At 41.4% G+C, this 21,160-nt stretch overlaps 1 long non-coding RNA gene across 1 annotated transcript in view; it reads right to left on the bottom strand.

The window, feature by feature from the left end:
* Nucleotides 1-4,133: 4,133 nt before the first annotated feature.
* Nucleotides 4,134-21,160, bottom strand: part of LOC147021663 (uncharacterized) — an 82,915-nt gene continuing 65,888 nt past the window's right edge. Inside the window, exon 3 of the long non-coding RNA XR_015060594.1 lies at nucleotides 4,134-4,369. This is a non-coding gene — a long non-coding RNA (uncharacterized LOC147021663). The remainder of the gene's footprint in view (nucleotides 4,370-21,160) is intronic.

The following is a 21,160-nucleotide window of genomic DNA, read 5'->3' on the forward strand; positions in this document are numbered from 1 at the left end:
TTATGATGTAGATTGTTTCAGAAGTCAAGGATGAGACAATGTGATAATGTTTGCCAAGTTATAAAAATGATCAACATGATGTGGTACGAGTGACAGGTTATGAGCTGCAAAATGTTGAAAACCCTTTTTCGTTCAACAACTTTCAAAATTTGACCTTTGCATAACCTTCCAAGGTCACAAAACAATGTTGTGGACATTAAAATAAGGAAACAGGATACGTGCTATAGCTTATTGGAGTTAGTTAGTCGAAGAAGGGCGAAAACCCGATTTGATTCCCACAACTTTGAAAATGTGACCTTTGTGACCTTTAAAGGTCAAAGGTCAAGGATTATGACCTTTGGTGCAAAACTTCCTCTGGATCATTCCAGGAACAATATAACGTCATATAGGCTATATGGCATTTCGCACTCCTCGGATTATCTATACTTTGGTGAAATCAGCGTAAAAACAAACTTGAAGGGCCGCCACGGGCAAGGTGTTCGAGATAGAGCAAAATGGTTTCAAGGCTTTAGGTGGGGAATGACCTCAAGATTATGCATAAAAAATATTGTCATCCTAGCTCTCAAAGTTTGGGTGGTCGTATGATTTTTATGTCAAAATTCTAAATTTTTGAAGTTCGTGACCTTGTGACCTTGATCTCGTGACCTTGACCTTGGGACGAAAATGAAAAATCGAGCTCTGTGGGGCTATGCAGGTGCCATTGGGCTAACCAAATACCGAAACAACTGCCAGATTCGACAAACCCCTCAGAGAATAAATTTTTTTTACGTCAAAATTCGCAATTTTCTAAGTTTGTGACCTTGTGACCTTGACCTTGGGATGAAAATGAAAAATCGAGCTCCGTGGGGCTTTGCAGGTGCCATTGGGCTGCAGGTACCAAATACTGAAACCCCTGTCAGACTCGACAAACCCCCTCGGAGAAGATGCATATTGAAATCGGCTACTCCCTAAAAACAAATGTTTTTTGGGCGTGGCTCCGCCCATAATGGGCGCACCACGCCCATTTTCAGGAAAACACAACTAGATCATGATATAAACCTCCCACCAAAATTTTGTCAGGATCGGATCAAAACCCACGGAGCTATGCTCGGGACAGACAGACAGACAGACAGACAGACACACTACAATAACGAATATAGTGGTCACTTATTTTTTTCATGAAAATATTTTTTCGTGAACCAATTATTAGTCAACCAAGATGAACAAAAATATTAATCATAGTTTCAGATGGATGCACATGATGAGAATAAAGTGATAAAGGAGCAATATCTTCCATAATTCCAGGCAAAAGCCATTTTAACCCTTTGCAAAATATTATAGTTAAGTGTAGATTATGTTACTTTCCGTGTGGTTACATTAGTTACATGTGTTATGTTAGTTACGATGAGGAAATTACGTATGGAGGATTGGTTAGTTAGGGTAGTCATGGCAATGTATGATGGCCCAAAAACCTCTGTGAGGGTAAATGGAGTGCAGAGTGAGGATTTTGAAGTGAAAGTGGGTGTTCATCAGGTTTCAGTCTCGAGTCCATTCCTGTTCATCATGGTTCTTGAGGCTACATCACAGGAATTTAGAGGAGGCTCACCTTGCGAGCTCCTGTATGCTGATGACCTGGTGCTGATAGCCGACAGTGTGGAAGAGGTAATTGGTAAATATACAGTATGGAGGCCAGAGGACTGAAAGTGAATACAGGGAAAACAAAAGTACTGATTAGTGGTGTGGAAGAAGGAAGTGTGGAAAAAGTGGGAGGTGGCCCTGTGTTGTCTGTAAAAAAAGGTGTTGGGAGCAATTCAATAAAGAGTAATTCCTGCAACTGCTGAGTGTACAAGAGGTGTATTGGCATCAGGGGTGGACTGCAAGTGGTTCCTGACTTCAAATGTGCTGTTTGTGCAGGTAAACAAGTGACTCCAGTTAGAGTGGAAAGGTTAGTTTTTGGGGATATATCTCTAGAATGTGTTGATAAATTCTGTTACCTTGGTGATATGATTAGTGCAGGTAGTGGTGTGGAAGAAGCAGTGAATGCAAGAATTAGAAGTGGCTGGAGGAAGTTTAGGGAGTTGTTACCCCGATTGACACCAAGAGGGACCTCTCTCTAATTAAAGGGAAAACTTTATACAGCTTCCATTGGAAGGGTGATGTTGTACGGGAGTAAAACATGAGTGATCAAAAAGGAGGATGGACGGAGGTTGGAATGAAATGAAATGAGAACGGTGAGATGGATGAGTAATGTGAAGGATAGGAAACCAAACGTCTAATTAAGAGATAGGTTATGTATGCAGTAGAAAGCATTGGTGAGGTTGTGCAGAGGGGTATGTTGAGATAGTTTGTACATGTGGAAAGGATGGGAATGGGCAGCTGTGTGAAGATGTGTAAATATGAATGTGAATGGAAGGAGAGCTGGAGGCCATTTGAAAAAAACATTGGATGTGCTGCTGAAAGACGACCTTAGAGTTAAAGGCCGAACAAAAGTGCTTGCAAGGGATCATGCAGCTTGGACAGCAGCCATTAGGTGAACCACGGCTTACACATGCAAGCATGGAAATGGCCGTAAAACGACGACGATGATGATATATGATGTGGTACAGTCATCATTATTCAAACAAGACACTTGAACACACATATGATGGGCTAAGGTTGATTGATGCACAGGATACATTTTATTTCATTAGCACAGGATGAGTTTGAACATATATACCATTTATGCTGCCAAATCCCCCCAGGGAGACCATTTCATTCATTATCCACTCTGAATGTAAGACCCCTGCCTTACTAAGGTCCCAACTCTTCTCTTCAATATCCAAAAGCCTGTCATTGACTATTCTGGTGAAAAACTCTTCTGTACTTATTTTGTCCATACCCTTCATTGCCATAAACACCTCTTTCAGTTGCCTCTTAATCACCTCCTTTCCAATATGAACATCAGCTCATATCGCATCATTACCTCTGCCAATGAAGGTGGATGGAGGTGATGTTTTCACCCATCTGTCTGTCTCTCTGTCTGTCTATTTGTGAGTAGAATATCTCAAGAAATTATGAACGGATTTAGATGAAATTTGGGGGAGAGGTTGGTTGTTTGAGAAGGACGAATTCATTAGATTTTGTTGAAAATCCGCATCCGGATACTTTAATTTTTCGGTGATTTTCATCACTGAGAGATATCGCCAAAACTATATATAGCACGATATCTCAAAAAAATGTTACGGACGGATTATGACAAAACGAGGTTGGGTAGGTGACAAGAACAAGCTGATAAGATTTTGGTTAAAGTCCGGATGCAGATCTGGCCTATGAGTACAGTAGTATACAAAACGTAAACTGTTCAGCCTGGTGGAGGTATGTGCTCCAGCGAATGCCATTCTAGTTACCTCCGCCACCGAAGGTGAAGGAGGTTATGTTTTCACCCCTTTCTGTCTGTTTGTTTGTCTGTGTGCAGGATATCTCAAAAAGTTGTGGACGGATTCAGAAGAAATTTGGTGAAAAGGTTGGGTGTCTGAAAAGGACGAACTGATTACATTTTTGTCAAGATCCGGATCCGGATCCGACTACTAGAATTATTTAAGTGATTCTTCACCATTGAGGGACAGGGCAAAAACTGATATATAGAACGATATCTCAAAAAGTTGTCGAAGGATTCGGATGAAACTTGGTGGACACATTGGGTGTGTAGAAAGGACTAATTGATTCGACTGTGGTGAAGATCTGAATCTGGATACTAAAATTATTTAATTTTTAAGTGATTCTCCACCATTGAGAGATAGGACCAAAAACGATATATAGCATGATATTTCTAAAATGTATTGGGCCAGATATGTTCTCATGGATCAGATATTGTGTGGCAGAGGTTTGCCTCGACCGAGTGCTCTTCTAGTTTTTAATGTATCTATTACCACCAACAGATACTTATGTGTCACGTGGTCCAAGACTAACCTTTGTACTTTGTAGTCCCTGTTTTCATTAGTTTTAGCCACCCCAGCACTTTACATCATGACAAAGGACTAATTGAGGGAGGACATAGAAAGCAACTCTGTGCTCTCCGTATGTGGGCTCAATGCTTGGACGACCAGGATTAACATGACAGCATTTGAACAGTTCAATGATATGGAGAACACCGGGTGTAGTGGCATGCACCTGTAATCCGGCTACTCGGAGGCTTGGGTTGGAGGATCGCTTGAGGACGGGGGCTCTGCGCTGGGCCGTGCTATGAGAGGGTGTAGGGCAGCCCGGAATCATGGCAAAACCCAATCCTTATCCCTGTGTCGTAAGAGGCGACCAGGGTTGCGTCAGGAAGGGCATCCGGCGTAAAACCTGTGCCAAATCAGTATGCGGATCATAACGGATGATCCGCTGTGGCCACCCCTAACGGCAGCAGCTGAAAGATGAAGAAGAAGAAGAATGATATGGAGAACAATAGATCACAAGAAAGCTACCATGTCTACAATGTCGAAAAATACATTGTGTAATAACATTTAGGCATATAATTTGTATCATACTGTAAATGTTTTACAACACATTTGGTAAATTATGACTCAAGTTTTCCATGGGAGAGTCCTCAACCCAGCCTGAAGATTGCAATGTGAAGTGGATTGTTTTAGCGAAAAGGATGAATGAATTGATGATTATGATCGATGATTATTATTTTCATGTTGATATTGATGATAATTGAAACGTTTGTGGCTGGAAATGCTTTTTCAGCGCAAGCGAAGGTCACAGTGACACCAAACTGCCACGACAACACCATTGCCCATGCCTCAAGGGCATTTTGAGATAGGGTTCCTATTCCCGAGGTGGAACATGGCAAGAGAAAGGAAGGGGGGGGGGTGGAAAGGGGTTCATTTTGCTTGTATCCCAAAGAAGCTGCCATGTGTGGCTGGCATTTTAGGCAGCTCATGCTTGCATTATCAGTAATTAGAGCTATCACAAGGCACACAGCTGCCAATCCCTGGCTTTAATAATTACAATAAACGGCGTGTGTTTAACACCACCCAATGGGATGGTATAATCATTTAGTAGTAGCATTTTGGTTCCCGATGGCCCTGAATTTGACCGATCAAAGACGCCCAAAGTATGGATTATGAAAGAATGAGATTTGACATTGTAGTACTCGTACCCTTTTGGCTGCCTATATGGTAATTATGCATTCTGTCGATGTGCAGACCTTTGGAGCACTTTGGCAGCTTTATAACAATTGGTTGGAGAAGTGTGGCAGAGATTCGCCTTTGGATAGTCTTCAACACCAAGCACCGTACTATTCAAACACAGTATTATCCAATGCTGTATTTTGGATGAATCGAAAGTGAATATGCCTGGTTTGGCTTAATGGTGAGGTGGTGGGCTTGGGATCCTTGGATCCTATCTGCATGTCATCCTTCTTTGGTCGGCAAAATGAGTGCCAGCTTGCTGGTACCCTGTGCCGGAGTGGCGACCTGTCCAGGATTGTGCCCAATAGCCAAAGAGATTGCTTTGGCAGCACCAACGCTCTGCACAGAGTGTGGTCCCAATGGATGGATGGAAAGTGAATGGGATATCATTCATGGAGGTTATCCATATAATTGGATTTCATTCATCTATCAGGAATGAAAGTGATTATTTCACATTTATTCCTTGATTTCCCCTTTTCCAACTTGGCCCCCAATGCCCTCATGGTCTTTGAGCCAACTTTATACCCCAATACAAGGCTTCGAGCACAGGGTGTTGAATCATGTCATGAAATGTGATAAACATCTCATTTAAGTTCCAGGATCCTAAATCCGTCGACCCTGCATGCTAATTGATTTTCTCCATTTTACATTCTCTATCTTGGTCATGAGAACAGAGTAAAGAAGCCCCCCCCTCCCTCCCCCAATCACTGTGACCTCCCTTTTATTGTCATTGGATTTTGCTATAACCTTTAAAGACAATAACCCATATTATAACCTTTTACAATGCCAATTCGGATCATATTAGGAAGGCAATAAAAATGATAAAGGTGTTTATCATTTTGCATTGGGATCATTGTAGTTTTGGTTCGTAGCTTCAGAACGATGCTTCAAATTGTCCTGTATTTAGCATAACTATTATCAGGTAGTCTTATAATCAGACATTTTAAATAACACTTCTCCAGGGGATAATATACCGTAATGTAGATTTGAACATTTTGACTGCTTATGATGGCAAATTTGTGTCGTATTTACGAGGTACCAAACTGTTTTACAGTGGTTCCTGGCAGGGTCAGAGCACTGCAGGAATGCCTTTGGCAGGAGAAAGACAGCAGCGGTCAGAGGGTACAGCCTGTTTAGACCGAGAGCAATGAAAGGGGTGATGGAGTTCTTGTGTTTGAAGTTTGAATGACAGAAAAGGAAGAAAAAAAAATGTGCAAACGTCAAACTGAGGCTCGTGAGTTGCCAGTATTTAAGGGAAAAGCCAGGTGTTAGTGCTGGGAGGTGCAGACTAGGCTGATGGTGCGAACAGCACTGCACAGATGTGGAGTACTTGCTTGGAGACTATTATGAAGCTGAATCAAAGGCAAGGAAGGCCATGTGATAAACAGCTTCCTATTTCCAAATTATTCTGTCAAATGAAATCCACTCCAAGAGGCAGTGTCAGTAAATCTGAAAGAGAGCTCGTAAAGGTGAGCTATGGGGCCAAGGTTTCATGCCTTTGTGGTCTAGTACCTCTGACTATATGTACTTCAGGGTCAAGCTGGTACGCACGGAACTTTGACGCAGGATGACGCCATTAGGGCCATCATCCTTCTGCTCATCAACACGACATTAATTAAATCTATCAGTTTATCGACTTGAACCTGTCACTGTCCATTCTGCTGAAAAAAAAAACAACCTCTTATGCACTTATTTTGTCCACATCCTTCAATATAATAATAATAATTATAATAATACAAGTTCTCTTACAAGTAACTTCGATGCAGGAAGCAATTCAGCCAATCAGAGCATGCGCTATGCTTGCCAACATATGGTTGTTTGTCCATGCTCTCTCCTTTTAAATGCTGAGTGTCGAGCAAGGAAGCAGCATACCATTTTAAAAGTTATTGGAATGACTCGCCCTGAGTTCAAAGCACCGACCTCCCAGATTCAAAACACTCTAACCATTATGCCACCATGTCTGGTTAGCTTAAAGATCTCCATCAGATCTGCTCGCAATTGCCTCCTTACTAATGAAAAAAAAAAGAAGTCCCGTCTTTCATTTGCTCCTCACAACTGAGTCGAGCGAGCCACAGAATCAACAGCATCACTTGATGCTGAACTCTCTATGTCACGGTTGTGTTTTTTCTCAGATGTGGCAACCAAAACTGAACACAATATTCGAGATGAGGCCTCACTGAATTATTGTACAGAGTTAACACAACCTTTTGATATATAATTTGTTCCCCTGGGAATACAACCTAAAAAGCCCATTAGCTTTACCTATAGCTGCCCGGTACTGTACTGTCTGCTTACTTCCTGCACACATTACCATCCCCAGATCCTTCTCCTGTGTTACATGCTCCAAGACTGCCCCTTGCACTATTTAGTCCCTATTTTTATTACTCTTGCCCATCCCCAGCACCTTACAGCTCTGTCGTGCTCACAATAAAGCAAGGAAAATCAGGCCATGCAAGAAAATAGGTCAGGGTGTTATGGGCGGGGGAGTGAACCACAATTTCGAGATTTTCACGAGGGATTCCGCTCGAGGAAGTGGAAAAGTCCTTCTAACTCAGTTCACCTCAATAAGCCGACATGTTCACTTCAATAAGTGATTGAAGCTAATACTAGTAATAAATAAAGACATCAAAAGGTGGTCATCAGCCATTGCTTTGGGCTCAACTGGGGATGCAAATAAATCAATCATGATAAGCATTTTGAAATACTGTTTCAGTTGTGGGGGTAGATGGAGGAATTTAATGGGAAAGTTAGGATTGAAGATAGTTGTGTGGTCCGTAGACATGTAGGAGACATCTCGATGTAATTAAGTAGGGAGACAGTGAGCTTAAGTGTTACGTGTCACCACAAGGGGGGTGGTGTGGTGTTAATTAGACAGGGATTAAGGATAAGTTCCCCCAGTATGTGATTGCCCCCCTGTAACCTATTCCTATGTTTTTGCATTTATAAGCGAGCCAAAGGTGCCGAGCAGCAGAAGCCCGACCTCCAAGGGTGAGGGCGGGCGAAATCACGCCCCCCAAGGCTGATGATTGATGGGCATGATGTCAGAAGCAAGCCAAACGTGCTGAGTGGGTAGAGGCCCCACCTTCCCGGGTTTTGTGCGAGCAAGACACACCCTGGAGGAGGAAACGGGGGTTCGGTGTGACGTCAGACAGAGTTTGGAGGAGGAATGATTGAGTGCTGAGTAAGGGTCGCATGCAATCAAGAGAGAACATAGCTTGGAAATGGCCTGTAAGAACAGGGCTTTACAGCTGGCTTTCCATAAAAAGCATGAAGAAGATGGCATGATTCTCCTCTTCATGCTGAAGCAAATTGGCTCACATACTAAGCAAGACACTACCCATTGACTGTTCGGCTGAGTCGTGTAGTGTCTTATCTGATCATGGGATCTTAGAAATAGTCTCATCGTGTGAGCGATCATTGTGAACAGACAAAGTGCAAGAGAGAAATGGGCGGTGAGCCTTGGTGTTGAATACCACTCACAAATTGCCTGACGTACGTTTGTCCCGCTGTGACAGAGCGTCTACACGTGCAAATAGAAGCGCCTCGATTCCACATTCCACAAAAACCATCTCTGGACAAAGCTAAGTGCCAGAATAAAGGAGGGATTTTCTTTTCTTTTGTTTCCCCTTGTCTGTATTTAAGTCTGGATGTAGAGGCGCCTCAATTTAGACTTTAGGATTATTTTCTCTCACAATTATTATTATATTCTGATTGTTGTGCTTTGTAAGTATTTGTCGATTTTCATTAAATGTGTTCATTTTAAGTGGCTGTGTCGGTGTATTTGTTATGGGGTTCGAGTATAACCCCCCTGTGCATCCATTTATGTGCGCCTGTCGCACCGCCATTGCGCTACACCCTTCCTGCACGCGTGATAATCTCCAAGGATCAACATGTCCACCTCCTAATAAGGAAAAACCGCTTGACCATCCGGGCAGGCGGTGTTAACCGCCCGTCACCACAAGTTGGGTTGGGAGGATTAACCTGGACCGCCAGCACCGCAACAATGCATATAGGTCTTGCATATTTGGTCGGCAAAATAAATATATTTATATAGATATATATATATATATATATATATATATATATATATATATATATTTGAGATACAAGGGCAACCGCATGGAGGAACAAAAGCATAAAATATTCAAAATATATTATTGTCCCACTCTCGTTCTTCAAAAAGTGTTAAGCAGCACAATTATTTATTTGCCTTCCGAGAATGTCTGATGGGATTTGAACTATCTGATAAGCATGTTTGGAAATCGACAATTTTGTTTGTTTTTTTTACTACATCATCCATGTGAATAACGCTTTATATTTCTGTGCATGTATGTGATGCAGATAGTGTTGTAAAACAGGAAGAAAAAAAAAATTCATTACATTATGGCTCATTGCAAAGCACTGTTCACCTTCGAACAGTCCTTCCAAAGGCCTATGAGTATTACCCCTGCCTTGTCTTTGCAGCTCAGCTCAGCTCTTGCTGTGCGACGTTGCATAAAATGAAATCCACAAATATACATGAGTGACAGGGTTACTGCAATCATTTCTTCGTCGCGCCAAGGAGTCCCCCGTTATTTCTCTGCCCTCATTTTCTTTGAGGCTTTCAAATGTCAATTCACACAGAAAATGTGGAGTTAAAGTGATTGCTCATGACGCAAAGAGGGTGTTGGAATGCTCAGCAAGTATCCTGACCTGCGACCAGCGTTCGACTTCAAATGAGACCACAGCATTGCTAGCCCAGCATAGCTAATTCTTCGTTCCTGGGATTTTCAGGTTATTACCTCGCATTTATTAGGTCTCTGTAAGCCCTCTCATGAGCCTTGACCAATACAAATAAACATGGGGTTAATAATGAACAGGCACACTGTAAAACATTTCAGCTACAGCACACTCATCTCTTGGGATTAAAATGTGAACACATTAATTAATTCATGTCATGCAGTAAAATAGCTTCACAGGGACAAAGATTAGGCACTTAGCACTGTGAGAAAAGACAGTTATTGCAAAACTGTAAGCAAAGGCCTATTTTCCTCCTTGAGACAAGTCCTCCATTCTACTAATAAAATGGCTTGAGTAATGTGTCGTGGAAAATCATGCCTCGAACACGTAGGTGCCATCGACACTGATATCTTCAATCTATACTGCACTCACCTTTCCACCCACTTCTCAAAAAAAAAAATTCCATTCCCACACGATTGCCAGTAATAACGCCACATGGGTTACAAAGCACCGTGGAAGTGCTATTTGTTGCAAGGAACATCAGTCTCGCTGTCCTGGTCTCGGAACAGTTTGCAATATGTAAGTATCTCAACATCAATATTTAGGTTTGGAAAGGTATGATGTGGGAAAAGAACTGAGGTTTCTCTCAAAAAAAGTGAAGAAAAGGAAGGGGAGAGGTTAAAAGGTGAGATAGATAGTCGAGACATCAATTACAAAACACAGGATGAGAAGAAAGAGTTGAAAAATGCTACCTCCAAAGAAAGATGAGAGGATATAGTGTCGCCCGAATCCCGGGAGTCGAATGGAACCTGAAGTCCAGTACCCCTTCTTGGCCATCACGTGTTATTTCCCTGAGGTCTTAAGGACCTATTTGTCACATTGAATCACAATGAAGTAGCCGAGTGGTTTATCCTCCCTCGTGGTTGCCATCACCAATTTTACTTGATACCATTCAACCTACAAAACTATGGAAGCATGCAGCTCAACAGTCAAAGCCATTCCAGGACTGAACTCATTTATTAAAATTTAAAAAAAACATAACCATAAATCTACAAATATTTCCAACATGGCTGGTTCGTGGATTCCCCGAATTATGTACCCAAGCGGCCATTGCCGATGTGCACCTCCTTTATACTGTGCAGCATGTGCATCCCTTGAGCCTTGGATTCTTACTCTCACAGTGCAAAGTATAATTATTAAAAATTCCACACAGAAGACAGGCATCTTTGTCATTGCTGTGAACTTTGCTGAAGCTCAAACCAAAACGTTAGCCGACAAGTGTTTTTATAAGTTCACGAGAACGATACTCATTAGAGTGCATACCTCTGCCAGGCTGAACATTTTACATTTTGTAGGCCACTGATATGCCGGATCTGCATCTGGTCACTTGTTGTTCTTGTCACTTACCCAACTCATCCACCAAGTTTGATCCGAATCCGTCCATAACGTTTTGAAATATCATGCTATATATAGTATTCGGGCCTATTCCTCAATGGTGAAGAATCATTGAAAATATATTTTTAAATTCTCAGATCCAGATCTGGATCCGGATCTTCACCAAAATAGAATCAGGTCGTCATTGTTGCACACTCAAACTGTCCACCAAATTTCGGCCGAATCAGTGCACAACTTTTTGAAATATACTGCTCACAAACAAAGACAGACAGACAAATATGGGTGAAAACATACCCTACATACACCTTCGGCGGCTAAAGCAATAAATAGGCCACCTTTCATTCTGTATACCTGGGCAAGGCAATAGAGTCCAATAATACAGATTAAAAAAAAAAAGATGGATTTCATAAAACCTGCATTGAATACTCATCTCCTAATCTCTTCAACCTCAATGGGCAAGTTCCTTTCCATGCACTTAGGTTATAGTGGCATGCTCATCCCAATACATGATAAGTGATATCATGTTGCAGTTTTTTCATTGGCTTTGCAATTATTTTTATCCCATATTCTCATGGGCAAAAATAGTCAGGTTATTATTGGTTAAAGGAAACGGGGAGGGAGAGTCAAACCACCCAGCAGCAACCGACCCTTATATGGTATTAATTTAAAAGTAATACTGTTAAATATGGGTCTCGGACGTTAATCACCAAGCTCATTGCTGAGGATGAAAAGTATTAAATGTGACAGTGGTAGCGCATACACATGATCTAATATATTTACTTGGTCAGTGCTGGATGAGCTACACCAACGTAGCCGATGATTACTGGCCACCCCTGGAACTATCTGAGGCTTTCAAGTGATTGGCGAAGCATAAAATAAAAAGTATTCACCATTGTGTGTGGAATTATGGCTACATAAAGGTTACAACAGAGTACCCCAACTAGGTTTATGGATCAGGATGGCTCGACTGGAGAAAGGGTGGGGGGGGGGGGTGCCCAAAGGGGGAAAGGGGATAATACTCCAGTTCAGTTAACACTAAAAAACCTCCAGTCAAGATTGTGAGGATGATTTTCCTAATATGGAAATGTCTCTGTATCCAACGTGAACTGCATCTCACGCGTGTGATGTCCTTTTCATCCCTCCCAGATATAGAATGATTGTACTGCTGGTAATAGCAGCACAATCATTTTATAGAGAATGAGGAAATAAATTGACGGTGGTAAGAGGCCAGTTGGTAGAAAATCACATCCACATGAATATATTTTTTACTATAGTTAAGGTGATGCATATTTTCCTTTCTTCAATCCATCTTGAGGGGGGAAAAAAAATTCAAATAAAAAAAAAATGAGAATTTACAGATATGCTCATTAAATGTAATTTTCATTCCACACTTTTATGCGAAATATAGCTTTAAGCGCAGCACCTTCAGTTTATTGAATTCTCCATTAATTTTTGTGCACGCATTCATGTCTCACTTTTATAGGTCTTTGATCGATGCAAAAGAAAGTCTTCTTCTTTTTTATTTCTTTATTTTTTTTTTAACATCACATGCATTTTACAACCAATCATGGACCCCGGATAATAAAGCATGACTGCCTCCACAATTTATTTTCACTGAGCAACCAAATTAACTGAATGTGCCACTAAATTGTACTTTTTAAACGTAAAAAACTGTGAAGTTCGATAAAATATACAAAATGATCATGTCTAATAAAAACATAATTTTATAACTTAATTTTAGATTCCCTTTAATCAACATGTGCTCCATATTTTGATTAATGTTATACAGCACTATGTCCAAGAATTTGTGAGGGGTGACAAAAATTAATAAATGGGTCAACACACTCCTAATTGCAACAGAAGCATCTCCATTGTAATACTCAGACACATGCCCAATCTAATGTGATAATGTATCAAAAGTTCTAAGGAAATCACGTTAAGGCAAAACTAAAATAGCAACTCATCAACACTGGCCTTCACAGGCAAGACTGTTTCCTTGTTCTGAAATGGCAACTTCGAATGGCAAAAAAGGTTGCTAAATAGATTACAAATCAGCATACTTCATCACCCAACAAAGGTAAAATGATGATAAAAGTACGCTATAAGTTCGTCACTCATATCAAGAACCAGAAGAAATCAGAACATTTTCAGGATCCAGAAACCCAGTGGACATGAAATCAAATGCATAGGATGAGTCATTCATGTCCAGGTCAAGGTCATTTCCCATTATTACAATAATGCTGTTGCTTGATAACTAATCAAGATAAAATTATTATAAAGACGATTATAAGATCATATTATTTTCATAAGACTGCAAGATAATCATTTCCATTGTACATTTTAAACAGCTGGACAATATTCGAACACCATTAACGAGGATGGAGTTGGCTAGTTTTTGAGAATATGTAATTTTGGCCCCCAATTCCTGGCCAAGTTGTGACTTGGTGACCACTTTCGTAGTGTTTGATTTCATATTGCAGAAAGTGTACCAATATGGAAAGGTAAGTTGGAACTGTATTTTTTGTGTACATGATCGAGGCTCATGAAATAACTACAGCAGAATGGAAGGGAACAAAATGGAAAGGGGAGGGGGGGATACACCACCAGTAGAGTTGAAGTGAGAGTGCTATCAAAGTGTGGGTGAGAAGCACACTTGGTGGTGAACAAGCTGCACACAAACTGAATGAAACACAGCAAGAAGAGGAAGGGAAAAGTTGGGATGAAACAGAAAAGCAACAAACCAACCAACAACTAACAAAACAAAAGATGTGAGGGAGAGGTGGGGTGGTGGGAGGGGGGGTGGGGGTGCTTGAGAATGAAGTTATTTGGGGTAGAAGAGATCATGATTGTGGATGGAGGATGACTTGAGGGAGTGGTGAACAGCTGTCTTGAAACCATGGAAGGAAGAATGAGACTGAACAGACAGGGGAAGTTGGTTCCACAGGGTTTTATTTTACAAAATAAAAAAACATTAAAATTTGACACTTTAAAACAAATAACTACTGAAAATATAGATTTAGAGCTACCCATAGGATGTGCTATGGTAAACTGGGAATGACAAGAGCTGCAAGGTGTGAGATGATCATACAGGTACTCAGAACAAAGACATACAAAGGAGAGAAGGAGATTGGGACCACACTCTGTGCAGAGCGTTGTTGCTGCTTAAGCAGTCTCCTTGGCTATTGGGCACAATCCTGTACGGGTCGCCACTCCGACACAGTATATCAGCATGCTGGCACTCAGTCTGCCGACCTCAGAAGGATGACAGGCTGAGTTAACCCCACCTGGTATTAATTCAACAGCTGAGCAGGATATGAACTCAGGACCCAAGGATCCAAAGCCCAGCACCCTAACCATTAAGCCAACACCAATCACACAAACGCTTGAGAAACATATGACATAAAAGACCTTCACACTCTTCTATTTTTTTATTGAGGACAGAAACTTATTTAACTCTGATCTATTAGCCTATGGAAGATGCTGAGTCATCTCACAACAGACGACACTGGAAATGGGAACAAGGAAAAAGTCATCAGAAAAACTATCTTGCAATTTATGAATGGACACACAAACAGTGACAGAGTACTCATTCAAGTGGAAAAAAACAGGTGTATGCAACTTGGGGTGTGATGTTATCTGTCAGGATTGATGGTGAAACCTCAAATACATCAACCACATCAGTTGCAACAAAGTACCACAGCTAATCACATTCAACAGTGGAATTTGTCTGGTGATTACATTCTACTATATTAAATAAAGCAATTATCTGTATGTGTGTATGGGTGTATGTATGTGCATTTGAAAATGATAGAAATAAACAGGGCTGACCTGATAGTCAGGCAGCAGTTGTCACTATCTGATCAGTACTTCAATAAATTTGCCAACTTTGATTTTTCACTTTTATTTGTTCAAGGACATCATAATGAATCACTTTCAACTTGTCTTTCAATTGTCAGTGTCATATTTCACCACCAGGGGGTGCTTTTTCAAAATGGCTGCCAAAATCACAGAAAAATGTTCACAGGAGAGGAGTTTAAATGTTCACAAAATCACAGGAGAGAGTTTAAAGACTACGCTGGAGTAGAAAGCAGAGAAGCATCATCCCTCCATCATGAATTAACAGGCGATAAAGGTACTAAGTTGGTGCAAAATGCTGCAAAGCTTGTGCAGGTCATCAGCAAGCAAGGAACCCCATTTGAGGAGAGTGACATGTTTAACCTGGTGACATTCGCTGTAACCCCGAGTGAAGTACGTCAGAACATTGAAAATCGTGATCAACTTGGAAGAGAGTCAATAGAGAAGTTTGTTTTGAGTATAATGGTTGAAAAGACAGTTGGATTTTGGGATCCGCAGAAGAACAACATTGCCTACTTCAGGGATGTTGGACCTGTAGTAAAGGCAAAGGTTAAGGGCCAGTTGATGTCCATCAAACAGGAGAGAAACCTGTTTTCTAGACTACTGGTTGTCGCCAAAAGTCGACCTGAGTTCCAAGTGAAAGATGCAAGAGGAGAATATGAATTTGACAGTACTCCACCATCCAACTTTCAGCCACATGGTAGTATGATAATGCTCTCTGGCAAATCCCAGGTAGTGCAATCTGTCATGAATCTGCCTCTACCAGAGATGTAACTCAGCCTTCAGAAGAAGATGCAAATGGCGACACAGCAACACAAATTCTGATAGTAGACGCAATGTGCATTGTAAACATGGTGACGAAGACAGATGAGAGGTTTACTACTGCTCATTTTGCAGCCACATTTGTTGAAATCATTGACAGCATGAGTAAACCATAGAAGGAAATTCAAGTAGTCTTTGACCAGTATCTAGCTGGGTCTCTTAAAGAAACAACACGAAACAAGATGACCAAAAAGAACACATGCATTCATTACCACGTTAATGATTCTACAGAGATCAAGAATGTGGTCATTTCTGGCACACATTGACACTAAAGCTGAACTCACCCAATATCTAACCCTAACAGCTAGATCATTACAAAGGAAGCCCAAAGATGGTTTTGGTGATGCATCACACACTGATGAAATCCAATGGCAACTTGTCTGACATAGTGTCACTGTCAGAAATGACTGCAGGGCATCACAACCTGGAGGAAGGTGACCAGCTGGTCTTGTTAAATGCTATCGATGTCATGCACAAAGACAAGAATGCCAAATTAGATGTATTTTCTGTAGATACAGATGTCTTTGTTTTACTCACAGGTACCTATCCATTGCTTCCTCCAATGACCTGCTTACTTAGGAAAAAAGGACAAAGGATACCAATCTGGGAAAGCTACCATAAACTTGGAAGAGAGCAGATGCCTTGGTGGGATGGTATGCCTTCAAATTGACAGACAACATGGGCACATTTTCTGGAAAGGGAGTTACAAGTCATTTCAAGGCATTTATGAGTAGTGATGGCCCCATATTAGATGCATTTACTGCTTTTGGAAGAAGTACTGAAGTGCCAGAGTGGGTTTTCAAGCAGATGGAACGCTACATATGTATTTTGTACAAGCCAGCTGGAAGTGTGGAGAGTGTAAGAGAGTTACGGTGGTCCCTGTTTGCACAGAATGGAAAGGAGGGCCGGCAACTCCCTCCCACCCTCGGAACATTACAACCTCACACAGAACGGGCGTTTTTTCATGGTGTTGGTTTGGAAGTCATCCTGCAAGCCATGCCCCAACATTCCGCCACCAACCAACTATTCTTGGCAACTTCAGGATGGTAATTTGATACTAGCATTAAGTGAAAATCCACCAGCACCAAAAGCTCTTTTGGAGTTTCGAAGCTGTTCCTGCAGCAGTTCCTGCATGACAAACAGATGTGGATGCCGAAATAATACACTGGTGTGCACCGATGCTTGTGGATGTGGTGATGGGTGTGAAAATTCAGAGGACTATATTGCAGAAATAGAAGAAGAGGAGGAGCTTTTTTAGACCAGTTCATATTTGACAGGTCCTATAATATTAATCTGCCATAGACAATACAGGGGTGATGAACTTACGAGATATAATTTGAACTTCAGATGGTATTGCATGGAAAATGTTCATTATACTTCACAAGTATTGGTAATAACTAAACAAAATTGATGTCAGGATATTTGTCCAAAAAGCGTAACAATAACGTATGGCGGTCTGGGAAAACCCGTCAGAAGTCGCACTGGACAAGTTCCTCGTTTGAACAAAAGGTACAAACACATATCAATTTATGTTTACTTCCCATTGTTACCATGCACGCTTATTCCAAAAGAGTATGGACCTGCTTGTTCCATACTCTTTTGAATAAGCGTACATGGTAACGATAGGCGGAAAAAAACAATAAATTGTTAGGTTGCGTGACCGTTTTAAACAAGGAACTTGTCCATCGCGACTTCCGATGGGTTTTCTCAGACCACCACACATATTTCATCTGTAGGCCTACAACAGTATTGTTAATGAGTACACAATAATTGATTGAGTCAAGGTGTATCCAAATCACTAAAACCTTAATATGTGAAAGTATTGAAGGAAATCATCTTTAACTAGTGAAAACATTAGGGACACTGCATAAAGGTGAACATTTTCAGTTGAATTTGAACCAAATCGGTAATCTTTATAATAAATGATACATTTTATGGGAATTTTTAATGATTTTGGCTGCCATCTTGGAGAAATGCACCCTCTTTGAGTCGTTAACTACAATGTTTTTGATGCTTAAGCTTACTGTTAAACTTACTTGAAGATCATTTGGCCAAAACATTAGAAAATATCATTGTAAATTGCTGGAATTATTGGTGAAAATTATGTTTTTAACAGCTTTTTTATGATTTTGGCAGCCATTTTGAAAAAGCGCCCTCACATGGTGAAATACTTAACTGAAAATTAGAAGACAAGTTGAAAGTGATTCATTGTGATGTCCTTGAACAAATAAAAGTGAAAAATCAAAGTTGGCAAAATTCTTGAAGTAGGTGACAACTGCTGCCTGACTATGAGCACCCCGGGTCAGGTTGTAGGCACAAGGAAAAAATAATCCTTCACCCTCCTGCAAGGTGGGAGGAGAAAACTTCCAATCTTCGCACAATCGCTACTAAGTTTTGCATCCATGTTGGTAAGTACCCAAGGTATAACCCCCCTTCTCTGCGAAGAGGGTGGTGGTTGGGGGGGTAAATTCCTTGCTGACAAGGAAAAATTGATTCGATTTTAGTTAAGATCTGAATCTACATCCGGATACGATAACTTTTTAATTTTTTTAAGTAATGTCATTGTTCACCATTGAGAGATGGAGTCATAAACAATATATATTGTTAAAGCCTGGGGTTCACGGTTTGTCACAAGGGGAAGCATTCGACTATCTCCCGAACACCCGGTCCTGAGGCCGCTGATCACAGATAACTCCGCAGCCCAAAAGGCTATAGTTCTTACACAGCCGTAGCCACTTGACTTAGACTACCGGTCTACCAGGGTTACACTTCGATGTTTCCGCAATGCCTTTCTATTGGCATGGCAGCCTAACTGGAGTCGATGCCCTCGGCGCCGCACCTGATGATATTCTGCCAAACGGAACAGATAGGTGCAGCACCAGCGAACAGAACAAATCAGGTGGGTACAAATTCGTGTCTAACTATACTTGTACTCTGTGTCTGACCAATGAAGGAAAGGACAACTGAGACAGATTGAAAATAACTAACAATTATTTATTTATTTACACACACACACACACACACACACACACACACACACACACACACAACAGCAATAATTTAAAAGCGAGTATCTACAGTCAAGAAAGCAAAAGGCACAAAAGAGCAGAATTAACTGTAACACATATTCTTTCTTATCCCATCTTATTTACACAAAAGACATGACCATCATTCAATCCAGGGAGAAGAAAAAAACAAGAACTTGAGCCCAATAGGGCTGTGCCAGTCCAAATATACGAGGGAATGGGGGGAGAGAGAGATTGGGACCATACTATTTGCAGAGCGTTGGTGTTGCTTAAGCAGTCTCCTTGGCTATTGGGCACAATTCTGGACAGGTAGCCACTCTGACACAGTATACCAGCATGATGGCACTCATTTTGCTGACCTCGGAAGGATGACAGGCTGAGTTAAACTCACCTGGTATTGATTCAGCAGCTGAGGGGGATTTGAACTCAGGACCCTAGGATCCAAAGCCCACCAACCTAACCATTAAGCCAACACCAGGCATAATGGGGGGGGGGGGGTGGGGAAATGGACAGTGGAGTGATGATGTGGTGTGATGGGATGCGCAGCCATGTCTCTGAGGTGTTCAGACCCAGTAGGCAAGTCATCTCTGGCGTGCAACATGTACAACGACAAGCAGCTCATTCTGTTTCTGCTGGGCCCCTGGTGCAACAGCTCCCCATGAACCAAACTTTATTCTGGGCTTTTTATCCTGCCCTCCTCCGCACCATGGGCTCCCTCCCTCTCTTCACACACTCTGCACTCTCTCAGCTCCTTACCGGACAAGGTTTTTGGTATCTTTGTCCGTCCACTCCTCAGTTTCTTCTCCCTCTCTTTGGCTTTCTCCCCATCTCGGCTCATGTGAGCCACCTTCTCATTGGTCTATATCCGATGTGGGCAGGTCCACAATGCAGCTTGTGGGTAACACTATTGTCTCTGAGGGAACTTCAACACAGCTTCCGCTCTCCCTTCACGAGAGCCCGCACTACCTCCCTCATGCGCAAGCGCTCACTGTGCAGTGCGCCACCGCATCCCACCTGCGAGATGTGCCGCACCCCACCATGCACTGAAAAAGCATTGTACCTGTGCCACAAACATGCATGTGAGAATGGACACAATCCTATGCGGTTAAGGTAACTCGATTGGTCCCAATGATCATTGAACACAGACGGACCGAATGTGCACAATTGAACAATGTGCAAATGGAGTCGCAATGGAGAGGGATGCAGACGGACTGCAGGATGAAGGGACAGCTGCAGGGTTGAAGGTAAAACTGATGGGGTGAAGAAGGGATTGTTAAAATGAGGTTTGGTGAAGGGGATTATTGGTGGATTGTGAAAGCCATTGGGTAGGGGATGAATCGATGGTGTGAAGAAGGGTTTTGTTGAAAGGAGGAGCAGGGGGATAGACTGATGGGGGTAATAGAGGAGCTGGGGAGGGGGGAGGGGAAATGGACCGATGGGGTAAAGTGAAGGATTGTTGAAAGGAGTAGGGCGGGAAGTGGGGGTGGGGGGAGGGAAGACATCACACCTGGAAATGACGAACTAACTTCAATTCAATGCCACCAAAAAAAACCCTTCAGACGAGGGGCCAAAGTCTATCTGCAGTCTACACATAGACTGAAGAAATAACTCTTCTTCGGGTCTCCAACGTGTCCATGTATGCTCTCCCTCAAGGGCAGTGATTCTCAACCAGGGGTAAATTTACCCCTTGGGGATAAAAGTTTACATGGCAGGGCGTAAGTATATCATACCTGAAAATTAAGTTATGACGATTTTTTTTTAGCAACTTCAGACAAAACCAATAACACTGTTATCGTTGTGATGCGAGACAGACAACACATAATACATTATAGCATACAGACTCTCACATTCTATACAAATTATTATATACAGACTCAAAAATTAATTCCCCCCCACACCCCCACCACAATTTTCTCTTTTTTTTTTTTTTTTCTTATGAATGTAAAATATATATATATATATATATATATATATATATATATATATATATATATATATATATATATATACATATATATATATATATATATATATATATATATATATATATATATATATATATATATATATATTGACTGCTCGAATAAATAAACTGGTTGACTCAATGAATCAGCAGAATTCCCACTGATAATGCTTCTGGTATTTTTGTTTGATCTTGTATGATATAAGTGGACTGTATGGTATGTTTTTTCATCCTTTATCAAA

The sequence above is a fragment of the Eptatretus burgeri genome, chromosome 8, assembly GCF_056783735.1.
Source record: "Eptatretus burgeri isolate ZD-2024b chromosome 8, Ebu_testis_v1, whole genome shotgun sequence".
NCBI lineage: Eukaryota > Metazoa > Chordata > Myxini > Myxiniformes > Myxinidae > Eptatretus > Eptatretus burgeri.